Source organism: Primulina tabacum, chromosome 5, assembly GCF_025594145.1.
Source record: "Primulina tabacum isolate GXHZ01 chromosome 5, ASM2559414v2, whole genome shotgun sequence".
Taxonomy (NCBI): Eukaryota; Viridiplantae; Streptophyta; class Magnoliopsida; order Lamiales; family Gesneriaceae; genus Primulina; species Primulina tabacum.
Genome location: NC_134554.1, coordinates 24,161,736 through 24,180,462, shown reverse-complemented (window position 1 = coordinate 24,180,462; position 18,727 = coordinate 24,161,736).

Below are 18,727 nucleotides of genomic sequence, written 5' to 3'. Positions count from 1 at the left end.
AGCCTTGACTAACATGAACACTGCACATCCAACTCTGTCCTTGTCTTCATACTTGAGATGATCAAATATCGCCTAAGTGCTTTGATCCACTCTACTGCCACCAACGGATCAGTGCTTCCTGCAAATTCAGGCGGATCCATCTTCTTGAAAGCAGTAAAGATCCCATCAGTACCAACTGCTTGTGCCACTTGGCCTCTCACTTGACCTCTACCTTGACCTGTACCTTGCAAACGAAGTAACTGTTGGATCTGCTCACTGTGGACCTTAGCTTGCTCTTTCAATAACTTGCCAAACTCATCGACAACTCTAGAGGAAGAACTATCCTCCCCCTCTGCAGCTTTCCTCTTAGGAGGCATAACTCCTACAATGTGCTCACACAATACATATCAATAGATAACAATGAATAGATGTAGAAGAAGACATACCCGGACTGTTGAAAGTAGACGAAGTCATATACATTGGTCCGAAGAACGGTGCTCTGATACCACTAAATGTAACACCCTCTGAACCACTTTAATAAAATAGCAGCGGAAATTAAAATTTTCTTGAAGGGAGGAAGGATTAAAATTTCTTTACATAAAACCTTTACAAACAAATGCATATACATGATCAATCAAATGATACAACAAAATACAAAATATCATTTTTGTGATCATGTCCAAAATGCTATCAAAATATCTTCTTCCTTCCTTCTTTATATGCACATGACTCCGGCCCACAATCAACGTCCCGGTCCGTCGCTCTTATCTGCATCACATGAAATAACTGAAATGAGTATATAACTCAGCAAGTGGAACTCTTACATAGCAATGGATACATAGCATACTCTGAAAAACTTGACTTTGAAAACATTAAATACCATCAACTCTGAAACATGAATATCATAGTATGAATAACAATAACGATGGTATTTCTCTTTTCTCTGTTAGATTGATATCTATATAGTAACTCTATCTCTGTACCTATATCCCATCGACATAAATCGATAACTCTGAGGGATATAAGCTTATGGTCGTTGATCAACTAATTGCATGCAATCTCTTACTATGTATCTATCAATTCATAAATCATTTGAACTCTCTCTTGGGCATTTAAACAAACACTTTGCATACTCTTTCTTTTGTATTCCCTTTTTCACAATTGAGACTTTCAATTGCCTCTAATATACAACCAAGTATATCAATACATAATATGAATCAAATGGAAGGAAATAACATGATAAAACCATTGAAACACCATACATATACTATCATGTGAGCACAAGGAATGGAATTCCACTTACAACCAATAAAACCCTTGAATAAATCTCTTGGTACACAACCTACAACAATAAACCATGAATTGAACCATCAACATCTCAATAAACATAAACCCATATCAATTAATCCATAAAACCAACACCATCACCAAACCCATGATTTCTCCCAACACCAAAACTAAGAATAAACTAAACCAAAAGCTTACCTTAACTTCCTTGAACCCAAAATAACCTTGCTCTCAACACAAACAACCAACAAGATGCAAGAATCAAAGGAAGGAAATGAAAGAAAAAGGAACCCTAGCTTCCTTGCTCTGAAGAAACCGAGAGAAAGGGAAAGAAATGAGAGAAAAGTGAGCAACTCATCCATTTATCTCACTTAAATCCGAAAACACGTTTCTACTGTTCATCGACCGCAGGTGCGCTACACCTTGCACCGCGGGTGCGCTATGCCTTCGGCATTTCAACCAAAAATCCAAACATGACGACCGCGGGTGCGGTGTGACTTCGGCAATCTCATCAAAAGTCTGAATTAAAGACCGCGGGTGCGGTCTTCTCTTGAGCGCGGGTGCACTGTCACCTGAAACCAACAACAAACTCTATGCAACTAAAATCGAATAGCAACGCTGATACAATAATTGCCACACAACAACTATAAACAACAATACTATAAACCATAAATCAAGATTCTTAACATCCAAACCATACTAAACTCGACCAAATAGTCAATAATCATATGAAATCTTAGACCGTACCGTTCACCAGGCTTGGCTATTACAATCTCCCCTCCTTAGAGGAATTTCGTCCTCGAAATTGAAGTCACTGCGCAAACAACTCAGGATACTTCTCTTTCATCTCATCCTCTGGTTCCCACGTGGCTTCTTCAATCAAATGATTCCTCCAAAGGACTTTAACAATACAGATCTCTTTGTTTCTCAACACTTTAACTTTGCGATCCAGAATCTGGACCGGAATCTCTTGATACGTCAAATTCGGCATCAAATCCAATGGCTCGTGGCGAAGAACATGGGAAGGATTCGCAATATACTTCCTGAGCATTGAAACATGAAAAACATTATGAACTCTGTCAAGATCTGGCGGTAGTGCTAACCTGTAAGCTTGATCACCAACTCTATCCAAGATCTCAAATGGGCCAATAAACCGCGGACTCAACTTTCCCTTCTTGCCAAACCGCATCACACCTTTAAGAGGTGCTATCTTCAAGAATACATGGTCTCCAACCTCAAACTGCAATGGCCTACGACGCACATCAGCATAGCTCTTCTGTCTCGACTGTGCTGTCTTCATTCTCTCTTGGATAACAGCAACAACATCAGCTGTCTGTTGGACCAACTCTGGACCCAACATCTTCCTCTCACCAATGAATTTCCTGTAGTACCCAGCCAATCCCAAGAAGCTACGGATCTCTGTCACGCTCTTAGGCGTTGGCCAATATCTGACTGCTTCGACCTTACTAGGGTCGACCTCAATACCATCCTGAGATACAATGTGGCCCAAGAATGCCACTCTGTCAATCTATAACTCGCACTTACTGAACTTGGCATACAACCATATGTCCTGTAGAGTCTGCAATACCGTCCTCAGGTGCTGTGTAATGCCCGAGATTTTATCCTGTTAATCTGAGATTATTAATTGATGAATTGATGTGATTATAGAAAGACAACTCCGAGACAAGATTTGGGGAAACATGGATATTGTATGTATGTTGGTCCAGCAGACATCGCGCACATGCGCGGAGACGAGGCACGCATATGCGCGAGCAGCAAGTGCCGAGGCAGAAGACCTCGCGCATATGCGTGAATATACACGAGCATGTGAATTACCCGAGTGCCGAGACAGTAGGTCTCGTGCATATGCGCGAGATGAGGCGCGCATATGCGCGAGCAGATGCAATGTTGTGAACAGGTGACGCGCATATGCGCGAGATGGTGAATTCATTATTGTTGAGACAGAGAGTCTCGCGCATATGCGCCGGTGATGGACGCGCATATGCGCGAGACGTGCTGAACATAGAGTGAGCCACATGTCTTGCCATGCTTTTAAAAGATATAAACAACTTTCATTTCCCCTTCAGACCTTCAGAAACAAGAACCGAGAGCCATAGAAATTCACAAATTCCTTGAATCTTAGATTTGTGATTTTGCGATATCCGACCGTCAGAATTTCAATCCGAGTTTAGTTCCGTGCTCCTCTCGTCAAAGGTTTCAAAAGGATGTAAGTTTTCTTATGTTCTAGCATGGTTCAAAAATTTGATATTGGGGGAATCATGATTTGATATATATAATGTGTTCCTGAAATTGTGATAATTGTATAATCGAAACCGGATCGAAGAACGGACACCGTATACAATTGTTATCATTTTCCAGATTTGATTTGATTGAGATTATGCAGAATTTGAGAATATCAGCTTGTGTTTTTATGATTATGAGTTGTTGAGATTGGTATCTATTGATATTGTATTGCCGGTAGTGAGTTTAAACTAGTGAGTTTAAAAACTCAACACACTTGTACCATAAATAACAAATACCTATACATAGCACACATCAATGAAAAATATCATATTCAACATATCTTTCATGAACTTTAAAAGTTTAATGTAAACGTGTCATATGCAATCGTAAGTTGTCAAAACAGCTCATCGTTAATCATCATTCATCATTCAGTTCATTAGAGGTGACTAACGTACATCATCATTTACGATGGATCAATCATACATAGAACCGCGGTACCGGGCGGCTGTCGGACATCAGTGACATGATTACCCATCCATTGTGCCTAGGCTTCATCATCAGCATTTACATATACATCTTAAACATTTACACATACTTCGATAGCCACGACTAATTTCCATAATTCTAAATATCATCATTTACATAACTTATAAAAATAATGCACAAATTCAATTTTCTTTAAATTCAAGCATGCAACGTAAATTTTCATAAAATATTAAAAATCGTGAATCATGATGTATAAATATTTAAAATATCGTAAATTTGTGCTCAGAGTGCTGCCAGAACAAAAATCTCACCTCGGGTGCAAAATGACCATTTTGCCTCTGGAAACCCAAAAATTATTGTTTCACCCCGTGACCTCTAAAATTGACCCGAAACTTACCAAACTCCTTAAAATGTCCCAAAACAATTTTAAAAACTTTCCTAGACGTAAACTCGAGCCCCTTCTACAACTTAACCGATTCGTTTTAAAATTTGGACCAAGGTCTCGGTTTTAACCCGAATCGACTCGAAACTTAACCAAATTTTTCCTCACTTATTATCATATCTTAAAAACACTTAAAAGTCCTAAAACCAAACAATTCAGGCCCCTAAACTCACGAAACTATCCCCCTTAAGCTACTGGAAAGTTGCTGAAAAAAATGCAACTTCCCTTCCCAAACCGAAAATGGCACCACTCGCACTTTAGCACCCCAAGGCTCGCACCAACTCGCACCAACGATGAATCAAGTCATCAAGGACCTATACCAGCCCTTAAGGAGCCTACCAACACCACGGGCCTAGCCCCATGCACAAGAGAATTCGTGCTTCTATGCTAGCACCGCAAGAAAGCCAACTCGCGGCCCCTCCTCCTAGTCCACACTCGATCTGTCCCAGGGGTCGCACCAACAGCACTCAGGCCTTCCTCAACCACGGCTCAGACCCCGCATGGTTTATTCCAAACCTTGGTTCGTCCCCTGCACGCTAAAACCCAAGAACCGAGCCACCCTCTAAGAAACCCTCCTCTCGGTCCTCCCCTTGATACATCCAGCAACCATCCTAAATCCCAAGACAGCACCTTGAAACCACAAGCAGCCCCTAACAATCAAGAATCGCAGCCCCTTGCACCAAAGTTCAGAAAAATCGTGAGCAACACATATAGATTGCAAGAAAACACATTGAAACCGAAAATCTTTCAAGGACATGCTTGGATCGGAAATTTTTATGCGTGAACACAAATATCAGTATATAAAACGTGCATGATGCGAGAAAAGATGATACAAAGCATGCCTTTGATGTTATAGGCACGAGGGCATCGAAGAACGAGTGCCGGAGACTATTTTTCTTTCAAGAAATGAGCTTGGCCGTGGCCTCCTTGTTGAGGTTTTGCTGAAACCGAGAATGCTCTGATAGGGGAGGGTGTCGGCTGGTTGGGGAGGGATTAGGTTTAGGGTTAATTAGCATTATATAAATAGTTAATAAATAACTAATGGGCCCTAAATTGTTAAATAAAGGATTAAAAAGATTTTTAGGCCCAATAAACTTAAAATTAGGCTCATTAAATCCAAACACACTCCCAAAAAATATTTTGTGTTGGAAATTTTTTGGAAATATTAGCCGACCCCTCAAAAAGTCCCCTGATTCGATAAAATTTACGTACCGGTTAAAAATAAAATCTTGCGGGTAAAAATACCCAATAAGACCATTCTTGAAAGATACCTTTAAAAACACCTTATAATAATTAATAAAAATTAATCATGTAATAAAATAATTTTTCTGAATATTCTCCGGTCTCCGTTCCTCGATCGAGCGCGAAATGCACCTAGAAACCCTAATGCTTGAACTTATAGAATTTCATGAAATAAATCTTATCTTGCTTGAATTATGCATAAAAATAATTAAACACATAATTTAAATAAAAATCCTAGATTGCATGCATTTAGGTCACGTGATTTAAATTTTCAGACCTTACAATTCTTCTCATGGACCTTCAACTGTCTGGACGCGTAGACTATAACTCTGTCATGCTGCGTCAGAATCGCACCCAAACTGAGCTTCAAAGCATCTGTGTAAACCACGAACTCTCCCTGCCCCGATGGCATAACTAAAACTAGTGTTGTGGTCAATGCTAACTTCAGTCTATCAAAGCTCTTCTGGCACTCATATCCTCAGATAAACTTGGAATTCTTCTTTGTCAAGGCGGTCTTAGGCACCACGATAGAAGAGAAGTCCTGAATGAATTCCTGTAATACCCAGCCAATCCTAAGAAGCTACGGATCTCTGTCACGCTCTTAGGCGCTGGCCAATATCTGACTGCTTCGACCTTACTAGGGTCGACCTCAATACCATCCTGAGATACAATGTGGCCCAAGAATGCCACTCTGTCAATCTAGAACTCGCACTTACTGAACTTGGCATACAACCATATGTCCTGTAGAGTCTGCAATACGGTCCTCAGGTGTTGTGTAATGCCCGAGATTTTATCCTGTTAATCTGAGATTATTAATTGATGAATTGATGTGATTATAGAAAGACAACTCCGAGACAAGATTTGGGGAAACATGGATATTGTATGTATGTTGGTCCAGCAGACATCACGCACATGCGCGGAGACGAGGCACGCATATGCGCGAGCAGCAAGTGCCGAGGCAGAAGACCTCGCGCATATGCGCGAATATACACGAGCATGTGAATTTCCCGAGTGCCGAGACAGTAGGTCTCGTGCATATGCGCGAGATGAGGCGCGCATATGCGCGAGCAGATGCAATGTTGCGAACAGGTGACGCGCATATGCGCGAGATGGTGAATTCATTATTGCTGAGACAGAGAGTCTCGCGCATATGCGCCGGTGATGGACGCGCATATGCGCGAGACGTGCTGAACATAGAGTGAGCCACATGTCTTGCCATGCTTTTAAAAGATATAAACAACTTTCATTTCCCCTTCAGACCTTCAGAAACAAGAACCGAGAGCCATAGAAATTCACAAATTCCTTGAATCTTAGATTTGTGATTTTGCGATATCCGACCGTCAGAATTTCAATCCGAGTTTAGTTCCGTGCTCCTCTCGTCAAAGGTTTCAAAAGGATGTAAGTTTTCTTATGTTCTAGCATGGTTCGAAAATTTGATATTGGGGGAATCATGATTTGATATATATAATGTGTTCCTGAAATTGTGATAATTGTATAATCGAAACCGGATCGAAGAACGGACACCGTATACAATTGTTATCATTTTCCAGATTTGATTTGATTGAGATTATGCAGAATTTGAGAATATCAGCTTGTGTTTTTATGATTATGAGTTGTTGAGATTGGTATCTATTGATATTGTATTGCCGGTATCTCGAGGTTGTGATGTTATGCCGTCAAAAAAGAATTATATTGAATTCTGATCATATCCAATATTGCCTTGAGTTGTATGTGATATTGTACTTCTCGAAATGTCATTCCAGATTTGGTATTGAAGACTTCGAAGAAAGATCAAAGCCAGATTGAGGTTTGAATCAACCGAGAACTACGAAAAGAAAGGTATAAATCAATGTTAAACCGGGAGATACAACTCGAGTAAGAGATAGCTTGAGTTTTCCAAAACCACATACTTTATTGTAATTGCTTTGATGTATTTGCGATTCTGGAGATTGATATGCTTAGTCTATTGAGTTATAGCAAAGCATGCATTGAGTCTTTGGCAGAGGTGCCAGGTCACTGGACATTTGGTTTATATCGATGTGCTTAGGAGAAGATCGACTCCTATTGTAGAGATTTGATATATAGGGCCAATGTCTGGGAATAAGAACGTACCACCATCCAGCTCGGAGAGTAGGTGGGAGACTTGTTACGTTCTTATTCAAATCGAGACCTCTAGATTAGAGTCGAGTCAGAGATTAAGAGTATCAGAGTTTGATTTACAACATTGTATCGATTTATGTTTTCGTAGATTACGATGCATGTGTTTACAAATGTTGTATGCTTTTATATATGCTTGTATGAAATGCATGTATACATTGTTTATACTGGAAAATATGTTTCTCACCGGAGTTATCCGGCTGTTGTTGTGTTTGTATGTGTGCATGACAAACAGGTGGGACAGGATCAGGGTCGAGAAGAGGATGAAAAATCGAGATTAGATTGGAGATCCGGGCCTAGATGTAGAACTGATTTTCAACACTTGATATGTAGTAGTTTAACCCTAGTTTGTTATGATTGTATTTTGTACAAGACTTGTACTTTGGATCATGTTGTAGTTATTGCACTTGATCTTGTGATTTGAATAAGATGGGACCTAACTTGTTATAGAAATTTGTACACTTGTTTATAAGGTGTTCAACATTTAAAAAAAAATGCGACCCAATTTATTTAATTGATCCATTTAATTCTAATTATGATTGAAAAGAATGAGTTAGCGTCCAAGTCCCCACACCAGGTGGTATCAGAGCTGTAACTGTACTTTCCTTAGGCTGAGATAGAAGTGAGTGAGCGGGGTAGATTGAGTTTTCTTTCCTGCTTTTGTGATGCTAGCATGTTTTACTGCTTTGAAAATTCATGTTTACCTGATTATCTGATTTGATTGGAAACCTGTATTATTGAAGAATGAATCAGAACCGATTCTCGATCAGAAGTAGATGATCAGAGAAGGACTGAGACAGATTTGTTAGATTTTATTACTAACCATTTTGATAATCATATATGCCTCCTCGAAGAATCCCAGAACAGGGTAGTACTTCTACTAATCCGATGGATGTTACAGCGACACCTATGGAAACACTGCTGAAGAGATTTTAGTCATTCAAACAGCCGACTTTGAAAGGCACTGAGAATTTTATCGAGTGTGAAAGCTGGCTTGATGACATTGAAATGCTGTTTGATTCACTTGATTACACAGATGAGCGAAGACTGATTTGGCACCAGTTGCATGACGTTGCCAAGAGTTGGTGGCTCACAACCAAGAGAGCTTTGGAGCATCGAGGTACAGTTATTACTTGGAAGATCTTTAAAGCTGTGTTCTATCAACGATTCTTCCCAGTATCGTACAAAAAAGACAAGGGTGCAGAGTTTGCTAATCTGAGACAGGGTCATTTGAATATCGAAGAATATGTGGCCAAATTCTCTACCTTGTTACGATTTTCTCCTCATGTTGCTGAGAATGATGAAGCAGTTGTTGATCAGTTCATTAATGGATTGAATCCAGATATCTTTACACTGGTAAATACAGGGCGACCAAATAATTTGGCTGATGCCTTGAACAGAGCCAAAGGAGCATAAGCGGGTTTGATTAGACAGAAAAGAACTTCATATGTTGCTCCAACACAGAAACAGCAACAACCCTCAATCCCATTCCACCAACCCACTCCCAGATTTGATAGTGGTGGTAGCAGCAGTGGGAAGAAAGATAATTTGAAAGCCCGAGGGAAACAGTTTAAGAAGTCTGGTAGTAGTTCATCTAGCTCCAGTGGTTCACGACAGAACCAGAGTTATACAGGGGTCTATTGCAGAACTTGTGGAGGAAGACATCCAACAGAGCAATGCCAAGGAGTGTTTGGTATTTGCAATATCTGTCGACAGCAAAGACATTTTGCCAGAGTCTGTCCACAGCGAGGTTCTCAACGATCCCAGGGAGCAGAATCATCTGGATCAGTGGCTCAGGCTGATAGACGATCATCTGCTGTTCACTCTTTCCAGCCACCCACTACCCAGTCACAGCAGAGGCCATGAGGAAGCCAGACTATTAGCCAGCCTCCGAGACAGCAGGCCGGAGTGTTTGCATTAACTGAAGAACAGGCACAGGAAGCACCTGATGATGTTGTTGCAGGTAACTTGTGGGGACCCGGGCTCTAACTTGGTTCTTTTCAGGATTTATCGGATCATTGTCCGAAAATACGGGTCAAAATTTTGCTTTTCACATTAAATCAAATGTTTATAACTCAAGCACAAGATAATTCTATATTCATTTCGTTACAACAAACATAATATACATGCCTCGTTTTATTCATATTCTACAACCAGTAATTAAATACAGTACACATCGAAAGTACAACTACTAGTTCATCTGCTACGCCCGTGATCGCCACGCTATGTCCATCTCTCATCTCTGTCGCGACCCTGATCCTGCCCCACCTGTTGTTATGCACACATACAGACATAACAACAGTCGGAAATTCCGGTGAGAACAAATCCCAGTATAAAACATGTATACATGCTGATACATAATCATAAATCATGAATCAAAGCAATAATAATGGGCTCCATAGTCTATGAAACCAATCTATATAAACATGCTATTCAAGTCAAATCCTGTCTTGACTCAACTCGACTCTACTCTAGGGATCCCGGTGTGAATAAGACGTCGATGTCTGTCACCTACCCTCCTAATCGGGGTAACTGTACGTCTTATTCCTAGACTTCGGTCATGTCTGTATCGAATGTCTACAATCGGAGGATGTCTGCTCCTATGCGTCGATACACCGAACGTCTAGAAGTTTGGCAAATCTGCCAATGACTCTCCTATCTCAAATGCATGAATATAAATCTATAAATGCATAAGCATATCAAAAGATTTGAATATAATCTATACACAAATCATAATCATATCAAAAGATAAACAACAATTCTAGTATGTGATTTGGTTGGGAAACTCAAATTGAATCTCATTTGAGTTGTGTCTTCCCCAAACAAAACATGAATTATACCTTTCGTCGCACAATCTGTGTCGTAGTCGAAGTCTCGAAGACGAATCTGTCAATATCAAATCTGAAATGGAAATGTTGATACATATTCTATCAATCTCTAATCTCAATCAACACATATCAAATTCAATACTTGATCTCGGTACAATTTGACGGCATAACGACGTAATTTCTTGATACCGGTCAATCCAACTCTCAACATATATCACCAATTCATAAGTCTCAACTCATAATCATCATCATAAGCACATGATAGTACTCAAAATCTGCATATTTAACTCTAAATATGCTGGAAAATCATAACAATTGCATATGACATCCGATAATCGATCCGTTTACGAATATATAGTCACTAACTTCACAAGAACACATAATCTAGTGTAATTCACAATTTCCCCAACATCAATATTTCAAATCATGCAAGAAATGAATGAAACTTACATCCCCTTAAAGCCTTTGATGAGAGGAGTTCAAAACCGAAATCGGATTAACGTTTGGATGTGAAATTCTTGTACAAACTAGCTTTAAAAGAAGAGAACTTTCCATTTCCTTTAACTTTTCCCTTTCTCTCGGTGGTCTCAGCTGTGCTAGGAGAGAAATGAAGACACACACTATATATATCTTGCATGTTGAGGGGCAAGTGTCATATTTTTCAAGTAACACGCATGACCGCGGGTGCGGTAGTTCATGAACCGCGGGTGCGCTCAAGCTTAGGCGGTCCATCCACTTTCCAAAATCGACGACCGCGGGTGCGGTGACATAAACGCGGGTGCGTTTACGTTTGAACCGCGGGTGCGGTGTCATTTCTGTAAATACTTTCCAACTCTCTGTCCATCAACCGCGGGTGCACTCTGTCTTTGACCGCGGGTGCGGTGACCCTACTGTAAAATGGCCATCTTTCTATCCATGCACCGCGGGTGCGGTGCTTCTCTAGGCGCGGGTGCGGTTCCTTTCTCAAGCAACACTTCATCTTTTCATTTTATCCACATACAATCTAGGGCATTACATAACTGTTCTCTTTATGGTTACTCTGCTTATGTATTGATTGATACGGATGCATCTCATACTTTTATCTCTGAACGATTTGCATTGATACATGATTTGCATGTTGAGTCATTATCTGTTGTAGTATCTGTCTCTTCACCTTTGGGGAGAGGTCTTATATCAGTTAAGTCTGTTAATCATTGTATACTGCAGTATGATGGGAATGAAATTGAGTTAGATTGTATTGTACTCGGTTTGTCTGATTTTAACTGCATTATTGGTATCAATATGCTAACCAAGTACAGAGCTACCGTAGATTGTTTCCAGAAAATTGTAAGATTCAGACCTGAGATGGCTGATGAATGGAAATTTTATGGTAAGGGTTCCAGAGCTCGAATTCCTTTGATAACTGCTTTGTCTATGACTAGATTATTATAAAAAGGAGCAGAGGGATTCCTTGTGTATTCAGTAGATGTACTGAAGTCGAGCCCTTCATTGACAGATCTGCCAGTGGTATGTGAGTTTGCTGACGTCTTTCCAGATGAGATTCTGGGTTTGCCTCCAGTTCGAGAAATAGACTTCAGCATTGAATTGATACCAGTTGCAGGGTTCTTCTGTTTATTCCAAGATCGATCTGAGATCAAGATATCATCAGCTGAGAGCCAGAGATTCTGATATATCGAAGACAGCTTTCACAACCAGGTATGGCCATTATGAGTTTATAGTTATGCCATTTGGTTTAACAAATGCTCCAGCTGTATTTATGGGTTTGATGAACCGTATATTTCAGAAGTATCTTGATGATTTTGTGATTATCTTTATTGATGATATTTTGATTTATTCAAAGAATATGATTGATCATGCTGAGCATCTGAGAATTGTATTGAGAATTCTGAGAACGGAGAAACTGTATGCAAAACTGTCTAAATGTGAGTTTTGGCTGAAACAAGTGATATTTTTGGGACACATTATATCTGGAGATGGTATTTCTATTGATCCTAGCAAAGTTGAGGCTGTGATCAGTTGGCTGAGACCGACATCAGTGCCAAAGATACGCAGTTTTATGGGTTTAGCGGGCTATTGTCATCGATTCATTAAAGATTTCTCCAGTATTGCTAAGCCGATTACCCAGCTGACTCAGAAGAATACCCCTTTTGTTTGGTCAGAGGCGTGTGAATCCAGTTTTCTAGAGCTGAAGAAGAGATTGACCAGTGCTCCATTGTTGACTATTCCGTCAGGTACTGGTGATTTTGTTGTGTATTGTGATGCTTCTCGCAAAGGATTAGGTTGTGCTTTGATGCAGCGAGGACATGTTATTGCTTATGCCTCGAAACAATTGAAATCACATGAGACTCGCTACCCGATTCATGATCTTGAATTGGCTGACATCGTATTTGCATTGAAGATTTGGCGACACTATCTATATGGTGAGAAGTTTGAGATTTATTCTGATCACAAGAGTTTGAAATATCTATTTTCACAGTCAGATCTGAATATGAGACAATGAAGATGGCTTGATTTATTGAAAGACTTTGATTGTGAAATCAAATATTCCCCGGGTAAGTCGAATGCAGCAGCTGATGCACTGAGTCGAAAGGTATATTCTTTATCCCTATCGACGATTGGTGTTTCGAATTTGATTGAAGATTGCTGCCTTTCTGGATTAATATTTGAGACAGATTGTCAACCTTTGAGACTTTATGTCATTCAAGTTGAACCAGAACTGATTTTGAGAATCAAAAAAACACAGAAAGTTGATCAGAATATTCAGAATTCGATTGCGATAGTCAGATCAAGGCATCGTTCAGAATATCAGGTTCGTGATGATGTGTTATATGTGAATAATTGTCTTGTTGTGCCAGATGTTTCAGATATGAGACACCAGATTTTGACAGAGGCACAATGTAGTCGTTTTAGTATTCATCCTGGTGGCAGAAAGATGTACAATGATCTGAAGAAACAGTTTTGGTGGAAACAGATGAAATCAGACATTGCAGATTTTGTATCCAAATGTTTGAATTGCCAACAGGTGAAAGCTGAAAGGAAGAAACTAGGAGGTCTGTTGCATAGCTTATCTATTCCAGAATGGAAATGGGATCACATTTCCATGGATTTTGTTACGAAGCTACCACGATCCTCCCGAGGTTGCGATGCAATTTGGGTCGTTATTGACAGATTGACCCAATCAGCATGTTTTATTCCTTACAGAATGATGTACAGACATGACCAGATGGCAGATATTTATGTCAGAGAAATGGTCAGATTGCATGATGTGCCGAAGTCCATTGTATCAGATCGCGATCCTCGATTTACTTCATACTTTTGGCACAGTTTGCAACAAGCTCTAGGTACGAAATTACATCTGAGTACTGCATATCATCCTCACATAGACGGACAGTCAGAACGGACTATCCAGACATTGGAGGATATGCTTAGAGCTGTAGTGCTAGACTTTGGCACTAGTTGGCAAGATTCTTTGCCACTTTTGAATTTTCGTACAACAACAGCTATCAGACGAGTATAGAAATGGCTCCGTTTGAAGCGTTGTATGGCAAGAAGTGCAGATCCCCTCTGTATTGGGATGATATCTCCGAGGTACCTGAGATTGGGCCTGATATGATTCGAGAAATGACTGAGAAAGTTAAGCTGATTTGACAAAGAATTAAGATAGATCAGGATAGACAGGCCAAATATGCAAATATTCGACGTCGACCGTTAGTATTTGAGACAGGAGATAAAGTATTTTTGAAGATTTCTCCTTTCAGAGGCATTGTCAGATTTGGCAAGAAAGGGAAGTTATCTCCATGTTATATCGGTTCGTATGAGATTCTGGAGAAGATAGGTGATCGTGCCTATCGGCTTACTATTCCTCCATCTCTATCTGGAATAAATGATGTCTTTCATGTATCTATATCACGAAGATATCTTTCTGATGCTTCTCATGTGCTTCAGCCAGATGAGGCCGAACTTGACGAAACACTGAGTTATTTTGAAAAGCCTTCAGATTCTTGATCGTAAAGAAAAGCAACTCAGAACGAAGACTATTCCGCTTGTGAAAGTTCAGTGAAGTTGTCATGGCATTGAAGAAGCTACCTGGGAAACTGAATCTGACATGAGACAGAAATTTCCAGAGTTATTTCACTGATGTGAGTTTCTTATTTAGCTTCTGTTATATATTTCTGATTTTATCTGATTTGATTGCCTATGATTTCGGGGACGAAATCAGATCTTAGAGGGGGGAATTGTAATGCCCGAGATTATATTATTTAATCCAAAATGATTAATTGATAAAGTGACGTGATGATGAAAGGAACAGACCGAGGAAAGACGTGGGAAAAGAATGGAGAATGATTCGTATGTGTGAGGTCCAGTAGGTCTCGCGCATATGCGCGGAGACGAGGCGCGCATATGCGCGAGTAGCAAATTCCGAGGCAAAAGACCTCGCACATATGCGCGAAGAGAGGGCGCGCATATGCGCGAAGAGAGGCGCGCATATGCGCGAGCTGGTGTAATTGAATTATGCCGAGACAGTAGGTCTCGCGCATATGCGCGAGCAGCAGATTTTCGATGCGCCGAGATAGTAGGTCTCGCGCATATGCGCCATTGAGGGACGCGCATATGCGCGAGACGTGCTGAACAAGGAAGAAGCCACATGTCTTGCCACGCATGTTAAAAAGTAAACAACTTCATTTTCCTCATAATGGTAGCAAGAATCGAGGCAAGAATTCAGAGAAAATTCTCAAGTTTTTCCAATCTTAGAAATTTGAATTTTGTGCAAGATCCGCCCGTCCGAATTTCAATCCGAACTTAGTATCGTGCTTCTCTCGTCAAGACCTTCAAAAGGACGTAAGTTTTCTTATGTTTCGGTATGATTCGAAAATCTGATATTGAAGAAATCATGATATGATTTATATTATGTGTTCTTGAGATATTGGCAATCGTATAATCGAAACCGGATCGAAGAACGGACACTGTATGAAATTGTTATTATTTTCCAGAATTGATTTGATTGAGATTATACGGATTTGACACTAAAATTTTGTTTGTTACTGATTATGGGTTATGATTGGTATCTGTTGATATTGAGTTACCGGATATTTTGAGATTGTACCGTTATGCCGTCAGAATTTGATAAGATTGAGATGTTTTGTTTTGAAGTGCATGTTGATATTGTACTTCTCGAATATGTTATTCCAGATTTGGTATTGAGGGCTTCGAAGACCGAACAAAACCAGATTGATATTTGATTCGTCAACCAAGAACTACGAAAAGAAAGGTATAAACCAATGTTGAATCGGGATAGATAACTCAAGTCAGATACGACTAAGTTCCCAAAACCACATACTTATGTGTTATTGTTTTAATACCTTTGTATTCTTTGAATGAATATGCTTATTCTATTGATTTATAGAAAAGCAGATAATAGAAGATAGATATGGAGAAAGATCTTTGGCAGTGGTGCCAAGTCTTTGGCAGAGATGCCAAGACACTGGATGTTTCGTTTATATCGATGTTCTTAGGAGTAGATCGACTCCTATTGTGGAGATTCGATATAATGTACCAAAGTCCGGGAACAGGGATCCCTAGATAAGAGTCGAGTCAAAGATTAAGAGTCGAAGAGTTTGATTTACAGTTTATATCGATTCATGTTCTTCAGATTTTGATACATGCTAATTGATAAATGTTTATGCTTTTTGTATATGAAATGCATGTATACATTGTTTTTACTGGGAATTATATTCTCACCGGAGTTATCCAGCTGTTGTTGTGTTTGTATGTGTGCATAACAACAGGTGGGACAGGATCAGGGTCGAGAAGAGGATGAGAGATCGAGATTAGAGTGGAGATCCGGGCCCAGAAGTAGAATTGTTTTCAACATTTGATATGTAGTTGTTGAACCTTAGTTTGTATGATTTTATTTTGAACAAGTTTGTACTTTTGATCGGGTTGTAGATATTCAACTTGAGCTTGTAAATTAGATAAGATTGATTATCACATGTTGTCACTATTTGTACACTTGTGTATTTAAAAAAAAAAATTTGACCCAGTTTAATTAATTGATCCAATTAATCCCAAAGATGATTTAGAAGATGAGTTAGCGTCCGGGTCCCCACATATATAACATTAGCATTACTAGATGTGCGTGATAGACATATTCAAATAGAAAAACGACTATGAAAATGATCATAGCTGCTGAATCCTTAAAATTTATATATATTGAGCTACAAAATATACCAAAAAAGATGTATTATTATGTGAATATAAAATCATGAATTGTAAATATCAATAATTAACTGATGTTTCTGATATCAATATCTCAAATTTAGAACAAAATCTCAGGTTTAATACCCAACACTTAATTATTGCGACGGTCTTGTAATATACAGTCGCACATGACGACGAGTAAAAAAACCTATCGCCTAATATGGCGACGGGTTTGTTCGAACAGTCGCAATATTAGCGACGGTTTTTGATAAATCGTCTCTACCTTTACTATGAAAACCGTCGCCTAGTAAAGGTAGCGACGGTTTATCAAAAACCTTCGCTATAATAGCGACGGTTTATCCTATAACCGTCGCTAATCCAACCGTTTTTTTTGTAGTGAGCATCCGCCGACGCGCCGGCTCCTCCCACGATTGGCTCATACTCATCGACGAGTCGCCTTTGACGTCGAGCACTACCATGAAGTTTGCAAAACGGTTAAATTTTCTGTTTTCCTTTTGATTTTTCATGGAGCAAACTGGGAGATTGTGAATAGTTTCGATGATAAAATTCTATTCTTGTGGCATAATTCTTTGTTCTCGTTGTTGGCCAGTGATTAACCATTGTGTGGAGGGATTAAAGATTATTGCATCTACTTACGCTTTTCTCTTAACATCATATTGATTAAAGATTCATACAGAATACCTTTCAAAAAAAAAGATTCATACAGAATATATGTTATAGAATACGCAAAATATGCATGATTAAGGACGTTCTTGCAACATTGACATACAATAAAGTTGGCCCATCGACTACAAGCTATAAAATATAGTTCCATAAATCTCATTTGTGCTTTTTGTTTAGTGAGATAGAAAATCCTTTCACCCGGTTGTATAAAAAAAATTCCAATTCGATTATTAAAATATATGGAATAAAAACGAGTTTCAGCTTCGATAGACTCAGTATATCCGACAAAATGAATGATAAATTATTGATTCAACTTTTTTGGGAAGTGGGACATATTTATTTAATTTTGAAATATGAGATATATTTATTTAAATTGCATGCGTATGTATATTTGTAAGAAAAACTTTTGTCCTTGCATATTGCCTACAGGGGAAAATCTTGGACCTATAGAAGCGTAGGGAATCATTAATTGAAGCGCTAAGTTGATGATAATAAATAACATAGGAACCACAAATCTTTTAATTAATTTCTAAGCCACAAACGTTATTATTTCATATTCTGTGGGTACTGCTAAAGTTGGCTACATATTAACATTTTTTTTCTTTTTTAATTAGTTTATGCTATATGTAGTCTTAAATCTAATATGATTTTCGTATTTGATATGGATATAGTTCATGATGATGCTAACGTCGTCCACATCCAATACGATTAAATTTCACTCTCAGCCCGGCCCGATTCAAACTGGCTTAATGTGTAACGTACCGAATTTTGAACTACTTGAAATTTGGGGAAAAATTAAAAATTTTCTAAATTATAAAATAACTCTCGATTTCGATTTAAAATAATCCGCACGTCTCAAAAGTAGATACAACAAAAGATCTAAAAATAAAGTTTGACAAAAGTATTTGTTTAAAATCTCATAATCAGTAGCGTGAAATCAGAGTGTTTGACATTTCATAAAAACTTAAAAACTTGGGCGGTCCTCGTGTCTAGCTTCCTGTTCAGTCCAAGCCAGCTCCTTGGTTCCCACCCCTAGTCTCCTCGAAATCATCCTCACCTGCATCAATCAAGTCTAGTGAGTCTAAAGACTCAACACGTATAAACTTGAAGTAACGAGTAATACGTAATAAAACCACATGCAGCTTTAAAATAGAGCGTACATACATGAACTTGAACTTGC